The sequence below is a fragment of the Rousettus aegyptiacus genome, unplaced genomic scaffold (assembly GCF_014176215.1).
Source record: "Rousettus aegyptiacus isolate mRouAeg1 unplaced genomic scaffold, mRouAeg1.p scaffold_m13_p_10, whole genome shotgun sequence".
NCBI classification, from domain to species: Eukaryota; Metazoa; Chordata; class Mammalia; order Chiroptera; family Pteropodidae; genus Rousettus; species Rousettus aegyptiacus.
In genome coordinates, this window is record NW_023416285.1 from 59,148,525 (window position 1) to 59,161,355 (window position 12,831).

The 12,831-nt window shown below is 32.4% G+C and overlaps 1 protein-coding gene across 26 annotated transcripts in view; it reads right to left on the minus strand.

Moving 5' to 3' along the window:
* The window catches only part of ADGRL3 (adhesion G protein-coupled receptor L3), a 713,052-nt gene that overhangs the window by 669,400 nt on the left and 30,821 nt on the right, over window positions 1-12,831 (minus strand). For 20 of the 26 annotated variants that reach the window (XM_036226746.1, XM_036226810.1, XM_036226802.1 and 17 more), the window contains one exon: window positions 12,261-12,326. The exons of 5 other annotated variants lie outside the window; for them this stretch is intronic. The gene's annotated coding sequence lies outside the window, so the exon portion shown is untranslated. The remainder of the gene's footprint in view (window positions 1-12,260; window positions 12,327-12,831) is intronic. One more of the 26 variants, XM_036226753.1, reaches the window with a different exon arrangement.

Below are 12,831 nucleotides of genomic sequence, written 5' to 3' on the forward strand. Positions count from 1 at the left end.
AGTTTGCCCCTCAAACTTTTAAATGGTATTAAAACTAAGTTACCATACTCCTCTTGTGAGGAATGTCTGGAGTAAATAGAATAACTCGAAAACATATAGCAAATTAATTTTGTTTGTTTGAATGCTTTCATATTTTTTAAGTATTACTAATAAGCTGAAAAATCAAATTGGTTTCTTTGCTATTAATTCTATTAGCAAGAAAATAATCACAAGAATAGAGTGGGCATACAGAATATATATATTCTGAAGGAATAATGGGTCAGGGAATGATGCACCAAATTACGTATTCTATGAGATCTGGACATTCTCGTTTAGATAACTGGCTGAATGACTGGTTAATTTACACAAGAGGGACACAATGATATGATAGAAAGACACTCCAAGGAAGTTTAGAAACAAATCTGAATCCAAATACTGATGTAGCTAGGCAGTAGATAAGGGAGGCATTTACCATATCTGAATTTCAATTTTCTCAACTGTAACAAGAAGTTAATAATCCCTAACTTCCATGGCTACTATAACATTGGGCTCCTGATATTGTTCTTGACAAACATTTGTTCTTGATCTATAACTGACAGCTAATATTATTGTCATTATTATTATTGACATCTTTGAGTACCATTTTTTTTAAAATAAGAAAGTGGAATAATAATTCCTGGTATACATAAATTATAGGGAAGTTGGGAGGATATAATCATATTTTTTATGAAAATGCATTTAAAATATGGTACAATACAGAATATAAATGATAGAACTATTCTTTGTTATTCAGCTAGAATTCCCCTTCAACTGACTAAAATTTGCCAGAAAAGAGTCAATACTTAAATACCATTCTGGAATATCTGAGAATTATGGCAATAGTTGGGACCTATGGTATAAAATAAGTCCTTTGAAATGTTCTTAACTTTCATCACAAACTATAAGGTATTTAAAAATCTACCCAAGTTTTCTATTTTGTACTATCAAAGAGTGAATACTCTGTGAACTTCTTAAAAAGAGCTAAACATTTTATAGAGTTTACAACATAAAAATTGTCATATACATCTTGGCCCATTTACAGAAGAAAGTATACAGGCAATATTTCTATTTACAAAAGCACCCCTGAATTACAATAGAATACAGTGGAGGCTCTTGTGTGTTGTACTAAACTCCTATCCTTAGGATATAGCTCAGTATCCAGAACACAAGAAGTCAGTAAATATATGTTAAATTATATGGCTAAATGAATTACGCTAAAACTAAAAGTGATCACTTAACATAATCGTCAGTCATGATGATAAGCATTTATTTCCTTTTCTTTTTTAAAAAAAAATCTCAATCTCAGATTGTTACATTATCACACATAGTGTTTACCAAAAGATAACTTATTAGTAGTAGCATTCAATTTGTTTTTTATACATATACTGTAAATTGAATATCTTTCCCATAATCACATGGAATCAAAAATTTGATGCTATACAATGGGTAATCCTAGTCAAAAACATTCATCTTAATGCTGATCCATGATTCAAAAAAAAAAAAAACCCACAAAAACTAAAACTAAAACATCATTTTAGTTTCATAAGTCTATTGTTAAGGGCATAGTGAATCCTCATTTGCCCTGGACAAAACAAAATTAAAATAAACAACATGAAATAAATAAGACAAATTAAAACAAGTGAAATTTTCATCAAACTGGGAAATCTTCAAAGCTAATATTGCTAAGTTCCAACTTAAATACATGTTTACATTTAAATTTATGGTGAAACTAAACAACTTTGGGCACAAGCAAATAATCAGGTCCTAAAAGTTTGTGAACTTTTTCATAAAATCATACCCTTTAAGAGTCCCAAATTGCAGCAGTATAGCATGAATAAACCTACTCCTGATGCTGATGCTTAATATAAGTTCTGTCGGGCACCACCTAGTTCCACTCAGAACTAGTCCTGCTATTAATCATCTATGAAAACTCTTCCCTGGTCACCTGTTACAAGACAGATCGCAGCTGGATGATTTTATGTCATAAGGGACTTGAGTTTTCAAGGTGATGAGGGAAAAGAACCAGAAGCCTGGCAGCTGTGAACCAGTGGCCCCACCCTTTCATCATATAACAAAAATCAGCTGTTCCCTCAACAGCTGGCAGGTGGCTGATGAAACTGAGATCTGAAAATAGTTGGAGATTTTATGTAGAAGAGAGTTACAATTGAGAGGCAAAAGAGAGTAGCAAAGATAAGAGGTGATGAGAGTAAAAAAGAAACATAGAGAAAGCTGATATTAGTGGTAGCATATCAATGCTAACAGACTGTAGCAGTAACTACTTACAAAAATTATGAGAATCTAGAACCTGAGAAACCTTATTTTAAAAGATAAAAGGAACAGACAGCTCTCTACCCAAAGGTATTTTATTGCCCTACCTTAAATTTTGGACAGTTTCTTCACCCTTCCATCTGTTTATCACTCAATAGTATTATTATGTAGTGACAAATTTAAAACAAAATATAGTAATTATAAAATAAAAGATATTTGTGACAAATGTGGAGATGATGACAATGACTCTGGCTTCTCCAGCAGATGGTATTTTGAGAGTGACAACATTATCACACAAACTGATGTCAACCATGTGCCATGCAATGGCTTGAGAATAATTAATGAGGCATGAATGTGGCCTCCAATGATTGCATGTGAGAAAGAAAGTTATAAACGCTTATCACAGTGCTACTCATGATATGCTAAAAGCTCACAAAAGAAAGATCTTAATTCTGCTGGGGATAAGACATGGGGAAAATGGGCAGGAAGAAGGCACAGACCACAAAGCTTCATAAATTGAGGTAACATTCTAGCTGGTCTTGAAGGATGACTAGAGTTTATCTGAAAAGGAACTCTTTAAAAAAGTATTTCAGGAAAAGAATAGCACATGCAAATATAAAGACCATGATAGATGGGAAAGCGAGCTGACTGGGAGACAAGTGAAAAGATTTGCTGAGCAGTGCTCAAGGTTCCGCTGAGGCTAAAAGCCTTACATGTGTAATAGCACTGATCCACAAGTCTATTTGATTTTTCTTCAGCTCTCCTTGACAGTATGGAAAAGAAAGCAGAAGTAAGGACAGCAAAACTGAATGTGCTTCAGAGAGAAGATGACGAGAAGGAAAGAGAAAGAATGCCCAGAATGCTGTCTCTCCATTAACCATTGCCTCACTGGTTAGCAGCCTAATTCTTCACACCAGTATCTGCAGAAGAGTGTCTGCAAGGAGAGGATGATGTGGAGAGGCCCCTTTCAGTTTGTTCACTTCTGTAAACAAACATTAAAATATATATATATATATATATATATCTGACATAATAAGCAAAGATGAGTGGCAGAAATAAAAGAATAGAAAAAGCAGACAGATGGTACAAAAGTCATCCAGTGAAGTCATATCACGACGTTAAGTGCAAATATTGAGGCGAAGATTATCAGGCTGCCTATTTCTCCAGACACTATTCAATACTTCTAATACTCCCTTTCTTCCAGAATTCATAAGTTCTACCAACTTTGAGACTGGTTTTTATGAAGCTGATTCCATCTGTGTGTTCAAAATTACTGACTCAGGGTACATCGCTCCAAAGCAAAAAATCCAAGAATGAGTTTTATTTGGCTTCCATGAGTTTATTTTGTTATTGCACAATAACCCTAAAAGATTGAGTGCTAGTTTTACTTTCTCAGTAATATAGATTTAAACTCACATTATAGAACATACCATACATATATTTACATATGCATACATCTGAGAGAAGAGAAATAGCATTTTTATGTTTATTATGTTTATTGTATAGTTTTTAAGACCTCACAGAAGGGGAAAAAAAACAACAAACTTTTCTATAATATTATTCTTGTGACTTTTATTTCTATTCTATCAAATGGGCATTTATATCATTAAAACATTTTTATAAGGAAAATATTCTCCAGAGAATAGATGACCTGAAATACAGTTTAATTCCCAAACTGTTTCCTGATAAATAAAATACAATTACTCCCTTTTCTTCACATTTACTACTGCATAAATCAGTATAACCAAGTCAGCTAATAAACTTTCATAGCAAAACATCTCACATTGAAGTCTATAACCCACAAAAATTTGCTCTATAAAATATGACGGGTTGGGGAAGTTAAGGTAGATCTGAATAGCAACAAATGATCCTAATCTAAGTAGTCTATGGTGAACCATATTTCAAATTTCCAGTACAGATTTACCTTCACTATAGAAAAAAAAACCCTAAGTCCAAAGATAGCAATTCATTAAAATATTTCAGTAGTAAAGTAAAATTGAATTTAAATCAATATTAACAGTATGGTTAGCTTTATCAGGTTGTTCCATGAAATAATGTCTTTTAACTTATTTTATGATGATGATGATATTAAAATCAACCTTGGGCTTCATTCACAAATCAGACGTTAATAGCCTTTTAACATTATTTGCCAAAGATTTCTACTAATACAAACATGATTTCCCTTTAAAATCTGAAGGAAGAGGAACCAGAATGGATAGTCTTTCTTCAAAACAAAATGTTAGCATTAAAGGAAAGCCAATATTAGAGCTTTAAAGGCCTTATTTAAATATTACAAATAATGTATCATTTAAAACTTAAGCCAGTTTTTATTAAGATATAAACTGTTCAGAGGAACACTAATGCTTTCCCTCATGCAGAAACTTCTATTCCCAGAAGAAAAATATATTTCAACATCTCTTCATTTCTTAGTCACTGTTGCCCATTGAAGAAGCAGAGATCAAATGGTGGGTAGAACATTGAGAGTATGACATTAACACCAACATTCCTCAATTTAACAAGAGAAAGGTATAAAAAGTCACAGTTTGCCCATGACCTGAGTCTCTTTTCTCTCTTGGTCTGGGTAAATTTAACTACAGGGGAGAAATAGTTGGTAAACCATTTGGCTGTAGGTCCAGACTATGGTTTCTAACTGAGTCTTACCAATTATAAAGTAGATGTTTTTATCTCTATCTGATGCTTATGTTTAATTCCCATTTGGTTTGAAATTCAACTCCCTATACCAAATATACAATGAGGTCAAGGAAGTCTTACCAGTTCGCCTAAAATTCTGCTTATCTTTAAATGTTTACTATTATCTATTTCAATGAACATTTAACTAATTCCATTGAAATTATTTCTCCTCAATGTTCCCTAGGCCCTTTGCTTATAGCACTTTTCCTATTTCCTCACTAGCTTACAAATAAACCCTTTAAAGCCAGAGACAATAAATTATTGGTATAGCCTTTAAATAGGGCCTTGCACAGAATTGTTCAATAATAATTTCCTAAACTCTGAAATTCATATATTCCTTAACATTAAAATATTAAAAATGTGTTTATGAAGTATAAAAAGAATGGCAGTATGCAAAAATGAAATTATCATAGAAATTCCATTTACCCAACAAATAAAAGCACATTCCTAAACAATTTAGGGGGAACTGTTAGCCAACAGCCTTCAGGCAATGATAACTCGTGCACTGGGAATTTCTATGTATTTTCTGCACTGCTAGTTCTAATGTTCATGAAAAATTCATGTAACTGTTTCTCATTGGAAAGATCTTCACTGATAAACCCAGGCCCTGGTTTTCCCTGGGATTTCAGATATTAATCGAATTTTAAGCTTACATATAGATAAGAGGCTAAATGTTTAAAACAATGCAAATTCCCTTCGATTCAAATATAAATTAATGTATGGTATAAAAGAAAAAAGAAAGGAAAATTTGCAGAAGCAAAACTCTAATAGCTAAACACAGGCTTCCTTGTGGCAATTAACAATCCTGTGTGTTTAAAAAACACTGAAGCACAACTTCATCGGTCTGGAAGACATTCATTCGCCTCATTTAACAACTATTTACTGAACACCAACTACATGCCCAGTCCTCTGTGGGGATTAAATGTACAGCAGGGCAATACAATAGACACAATCCCCATCTTCAGTGAGGTTACAATTGGTGCAAAGAGTAAAATATTAAACAGATAATCAAGCAAATCCAACCATAACTAAGTGTTGGCCAGGAAAAGAGGGGTTATAGGTAAGAGAGGTGAACAAGGTGTTACATGATCAGATACATTCTGACAATTCATGTACATACCCAACAAATTTAATATTTTAAGGTCTAGATATAGTGAAATATAAAACATTTTATTAAAATTTCAGAAAGGTTCAAGTTACAAATGGACAAGAATGAAGAGAGGTCACTCGATTCAAACTATAGATTCTGTTTACAAGTTACGTAAATTTTATAAAAATCAAATAAAGAAAGCACAATGTAAAAACAATTTTTTTCTTTATAATATTCATCCTAAAAATAAGAATATTAATCTCTTTCAAAAGCATTTCTAGCCACTTATAGATGAATCTGGCTAAAGTGCGTATTGATGAAAGTAGTTTCAATATTCTGACGCATAATTCAAGAATATATATGGTGTACAAGTAAAGAAAAATCCTACGCCTGTCATTCAAGATCTTCTGGAATCTATCTCGACCTACAGAGCTTCTACCAAAATTTTTATACTAAACAATTATAAAATCTATCAAAAATTACTCTATCATATTTACTGCACCATCCTATCTATTTTTCTTATCTCTAAAGTACTTCTATTCTTTAAGGCCAAATATGAGCTACAATTGTTTAATTAGGTAATGTATCAGGTTATTCCTAGAAATGATCAAATACTTACTATAAATCTCACCATTTTTGTTTTGTATAGATATATATATGAAGATACAGTATTTTATCTAAAAATATAAGATAATTTATGTGATTTAAATGAAATAATGGATGAGAGACCAAACAGTAAATGCTCAGTATTATATATTATCATAGGTATAATATCCACTAAAATCATAACTATCATTTGTTTCAAGAAGTCTTTCATTAACTCATTCAACAAATATTTATCAAACATGTACTATGTATAACATTGTAATGAACATGATAAATTGACTTTATCTCTCATGAAACTCACATTAAACAAGTAAATGCAGGAGCAAAAAAAAAAAATTACTTCTTTTGGCAAGTATTAAGTAAGAAATGAGCACTTACAAAAAACTTGCTGGTAGTTCATGGGTATTTGCCTATCAAAATATCTTGCAGATGGCTCTACATATCCATCAAACTTCCCGAAAATTTGCTAATAAAATGTGAAGGTAGTAAACATAGGAAACTGTCTTCTATTCAACTAAATTTTATTTCAGAAATAAAAGAGTAAGCAAAAGATGGCAGATAAAGACCTTTACATCTGTTTTATATATGTTCAAGTAAGCTCTACTTTATTCGAAAGAAAACTGGACTTTCATTTATATTGAATTTGTGGAACAGAAGGTCCTGCTTAGAGATAGGAAGATAAGGAAATCTTATGAGATCAACTTGGAAAACAACCCAATTAGTAAGTTCTGAAATCTGAAGTGGTTATCAAGTAATCAATGATATTATTATCTTTTGATGCTAAACTAAATAAACACACACTGAGGTAAACAGACATTCAAGTTTATGAACATAAAACAACCAGTTCTTTCTCAAGAATGTATTTCATAACTATTTTCTAATTCTGAAGTAAAAGCTCTCCTACTTCAATGTCATGTTTTATTTTACCTATTTTCAAAGGAAAAGATACTCTGAAAGAAAATCTTATTTTCTTTTCATGTTAAATATTTATTACATTCAATTCAAGCACCACTTAAACTCCCTTACAGAAATAAAGAATCACATCTTGTTTCTTCTTCTTTTGGGGCTTTCTTCCCCCTTATTGATTGCTTTTTATCTGAAACTCTACCTTGACTCATTTGTTACTCTTTCTCAATGTTTAAGTGAGCAAGCAGCAACAAACAGCTGATAGAGATTGAGACAGTTTTTCTGCTCACTCAGAGTTTAAGTGTTCTGTTTGATGTCTCCTGGGAAACAGTAATATCCATAGTAACGAATGTAAACACACTTACTTTAGGGCTATTTAAATGCCATTATTTGTTTTAAAAAAAAAATTACATTGGACCTTGCTTCTCCAGGCAGTAGGAATCAGCAACGATTTCCTCTTCAAATACTACCTACTAAAGTCTCATCATGTTGAAGTTTGATATACATGAAGCAGTGAGTCATAAGTTTAGCGTCGCCGTAAAATACTGCCCATTCTCTACCTTCAACCTAAAAAAGGGAGCTTACATGGTATATTAGAATAAGAGGCCTTCAATGTATATGACTATTTCGTCATTCATACTTTGACTTTTTCTCCCTACCATGTTAGGGAAACCATTTAGATCAAAAAAACAAAAACAAAAAGAGCCACAGTTTGGCAGCAGTTTTAGAAAGACCTCAACTCATCTGTAAAAATTCCTATTGAAGACGAGCTAGAATAGACACAAACGACTGACAGGACAAGGCTTTCTGGAGAGGAGGTAGAGACATACAAGATACTTACGAAACAGTGTAAAAAGCCTCCTTGCCGGGAATAAGAATAATATTTATTTTAAGGGGTTTAGTTACTCTATACATGTTTAATAATTATTTTCTTTGCTAAGCTTGACTAAGCTAAAATAAATCATTTTTCTATATTTTTTTAAAAATGTAGTTCATAGTGCATATTAATACACATAGCAGGTTTTTAAAAACAGTAATAATTACTTGTTACTTAATGAGTACTCTGTGCTTTATGTGAAATACCAGTTTTAATCTTCTCAACAATTCCATTACAATCTTCATGTTACATATGAAGACACTGAGAACTGAATTGTCAAATAACACACCCTAGGAAGTGGCAGAGTAACAATTTGAATCGAGGCTTGCATGAGCCCAAACCTCAATTCTGAATTCTTTCACTCTACTGTCTCTAGTCAGGGCAAATGTATTTTAAGTTGATTTCTCATAATAGCGTTAGAAATAGAGTTAGTGTTACTGAAATAAACACAATCTGAAAACCAAGATTTTGGATTATTTCAGATAACTATACATATTCATGTATACACACATGTGCATACAAATAAGAATTTACTCTTTCACAAAACAGTGTTCAAATTCCATTATAAAATATTTAGTGAACCTTGACAACAGGTTCTTACATATAATATGTACAGATAGTATAAAAGAAATGCAAATATTTTTCTCTTATATGAATCTTCAATTTATTAAAATGCTTTTAGTGCCACAGCGATGAAGTATTTCAATAATTTTAAGCCTCTCTTATACAGAAGATCTGGAGAGTCAATGTAAAGAAGACAGGGCAGCTCAATTTGCTGCAGCACTTAGTTTATAGTGCTCTCCTACTCTAAGAACAAATGCTAATTACTGCTCAGCCCTAATGCTAATCTCAGCATCTGCTAATTAAAAGATCACATCGTCTGCAAAGTCAGCATTACCATTCAAATGAAAACATTAATCAGTTTGAAAAATTCAAAATCAATCAGCTGAGAGCAGAAAGTTGTTGGCCTTCAGTGCAAATTCAGCAGTGCAAAAGAGCGTGTCAACTTACATGCCTGAGCAACACAGATTCACATTGTTATAAAAGTTACTCCCAAGTGTATTTTATTTTGTTTCCCTATTTCACCCTAACCATTCACTACATAATGTTTTCATATGCAATATCACAATATCTTCTTGCTCTAAAGAGAGTTAGTTTTACATTTAATGCACTACAGATGTGATTACCGACCAGATTTTAAAAATGGATGTTGCAGAGTTTTCAAAAAGCTAAGGCAACTTAGCTTTTTGAAAACTCTGAGATATTTCCAGAACAGTAATAATTGCAGAAAAGCTTTGCTGCATTAATTATATTACAGTAGTTTTTTTCCTTTTTTTAAGCTAACCGATAGGTCTATTGTTTTGTATGATCTTTATCAATATTCGGAACATCTGAAGTAAAGACTGGGGTTATACTTCAGGCCCAAGAAAAAAATAGTATGTTTCTCATCTTCATTGATGAAGCTGTCAATAGACAAAAGACTCTTGAATTGTGTTAGTGGCGATCTCTTCCATCTCATTTGGTGCTCCTCCCGGTGTCAAAAAAAGAGACCAATAGGAACCCATCTCTCTGAAGACCAAAATGCAGCTAATCTAGCTCTGTTAGCCAAAATAATATTTAAATGGCCGATAGAACTCATCCTGCAAAACTATATATTGTGATATATGATAGATAAAAATAGCAAGATATACAAAACATTTTATGTAATGTTTTAATTTCTTAAATTTGAAAAATTTAATATACATAAATTTCTAGCAGCCCAAATAAATATATACTTGGAAAATGCAAAGATTCCTAACATTTTCAGAATTATATTGCTCAGGCATTAAAGGAAAGTATTTTAGGAAAAATAAACTCAAATCATTTCTTACTAGTCATAACAACAAAATAAAATACTAAAAACTTAAATGAAGTACAACTGTAAATGAGTAAATAAAGTTTCTTTTTATCTTGAAAAATGAATGAGTAAATGAGTATATGTAAATTTGCATGTAGGCCAAAATATATTAATGGAGTAATACTATTTGAAATATAAAGTCCAATTCATAGCCTTATTTATCTAAAAAGATAAAAATGCAGGCCTGGACAGATTTACAATAATGATTTCATCAGGCAGACAAGGAGTTGTGATATATACCACACTGAGGAAATTTAGCTCTAATTCACTTTATTGATTATAAAATAAATAATATTTTTCCAAAACAACTTCATGTGACAATTGTAATTCCCAGGAATTATTACTAGAATGTATTATGTTTTTCTTAAACCTAATAAGACGGACAACATGAACCTATATATTACACTGACCTCCTTTTATACAGACTAAAAGTCACTAAAAATAGTTTGCTATTTTTATGGCATATCAATGTATGCTCATAAAATATATATTTCATATGTATTACCCCTATAGTTTTATTAAAATAACATTCATGTGTAGAATAGACTGTTTTCATATAATACCAAAGAAAAAACAAGAGCTTTGAACATATAAATTCTTATCTGCATGATCCACACAGTAGAAAAATGATTGATGTGTTCACCAAAGAAAAAGCTGCTGGATGTCTCTTCACTGACCACATTCCAGAAAGAACGATTCACTCTCACATGCTTAAAAACATTGATGAAGCCTTCACATTCACGGGGGGGAAAAAAAATGATTTAACAAGAGCGGATTCACTTTTCCAAGTGCAGAGATGAATATACATAAAAAGAATGGCAACTTATTAATTTATAAGGAAAAATAACCTCCACAGAGACAATACTAGAGGTTTCATCTATCACCCATTTTCTCCCTAAAGACAGACTTCAGGGAAAGTCAAATAAACGAGGAATCAGAACAAGATAAATCAATTGATTCAAGTATTTAAAGACTCCATTGATAGTCAAACTATCTATCTCATATAAGTGATGGTCTTACCAAAGAGAGCAGAATTTTTTTTTCCTTCTATATATCGATAGTTAACCAGCTCTTCTCATGAGTGACACATTATTTCATCGGATGCAGTAATACTTCAACCCAGTCCAAGCTAAGCGCTTCAGGCCATGGAGCGATTCAGTCATTTTGAGATGGCTTCACACATTTATGCTTTTTTCATTCTATGCTCAGCTTACTGTTTGAGGAATTTTTATTTCCCTTTCTTCTGACTTCTTTAAGCAACGATTTGGTCCACAAGCTCTAACACATAGCACTATCATTCTGAACCATAAGCATTATATTAGTGGAGTTTTATATAATCAGTGACCCAGCCATACAAGGCTTAGAGAAAAAAAAAAAAAAAATAGCCAAATCATAGCTTTGGATGGCAAATTAAGAATTACAGATCTAATTCAACACTTTTTAAATTACCATTAAGTGTAGGATAAGTAAACACATGGTGCAGTCGAATACTTTAATTCATATCTACTGAGCGCAAACTATAAGTCAGCAAGGCACATTTTTGGAGTGAGGATTTGGAGGCTGAATGGACCTAACACTTCCTGAGTGCCTGTTATCACTGGGCACTAAATTCAGTGAATAAGAGCATATTCTCTCATTAATTGCTTACTTCCTTCTATTACTTCGGGAAACTTACTCTGTTGCTAGTCCTTTTTCTGCCTACAATTTCACTTCTGACTGACTTCTACAACTTATAATCATGTTCCAGCCTCTCCAGTCTTGAGTGCACAAGTGGGTAAGGCAATAAACAAATAAAAAAAAAAACAACCCTCACAATTGTCTATAATTCTCCTTTGGACACAGACAAAATTTCCTCCTTCCCCTCCCAACAAATGGGGAACCATTTTACACTTGCTGCCTGTTCTTACCTCTTATTCGGTCACCAAGCCACTGCAATCATCTTTGGGGTAACACCACTTTTCTTCAAAACTGCTCTGGAAAAAATGATTAATTACATTTCAGGAAGAACTTTCGAAATGCTCTCTTTCTTTTCTTCCATTTTTAAATTAAAGTGTTTCGCCTTCTAGTCCTTTCACCATTCCTTCACATTTCCCTTTTCCAATTTCTATTTTTCAGTGTTAGAATTCTTCATGGATTTTTTCTTGGCCATATTCTTGCCTACACTTTATGTCTCCTCCTAGTAATTTAATCTATAATTTTGGCCTCAATCCACCCAAAGATGCCAAAATCTTTATTTCTAGTTCAAATTCTCCCCTTAGCTCGAGAAGTCTATATCTAGCCAATGTAAAAGAAGGAAATTCCTATACCGAATGCAATATCTTTCCCATCAAATTTTTCATGGTCCTGTAAAACCAAAAAATGGCATCACCATCTTCTCTATCCCCCAAATAAACAATATGTAAATCAACCTTGACTTCTCCTTTACTGTCCACCTCTAATTTAATCATCAACTCCTAAATATTTTAATTCCGTAAAACC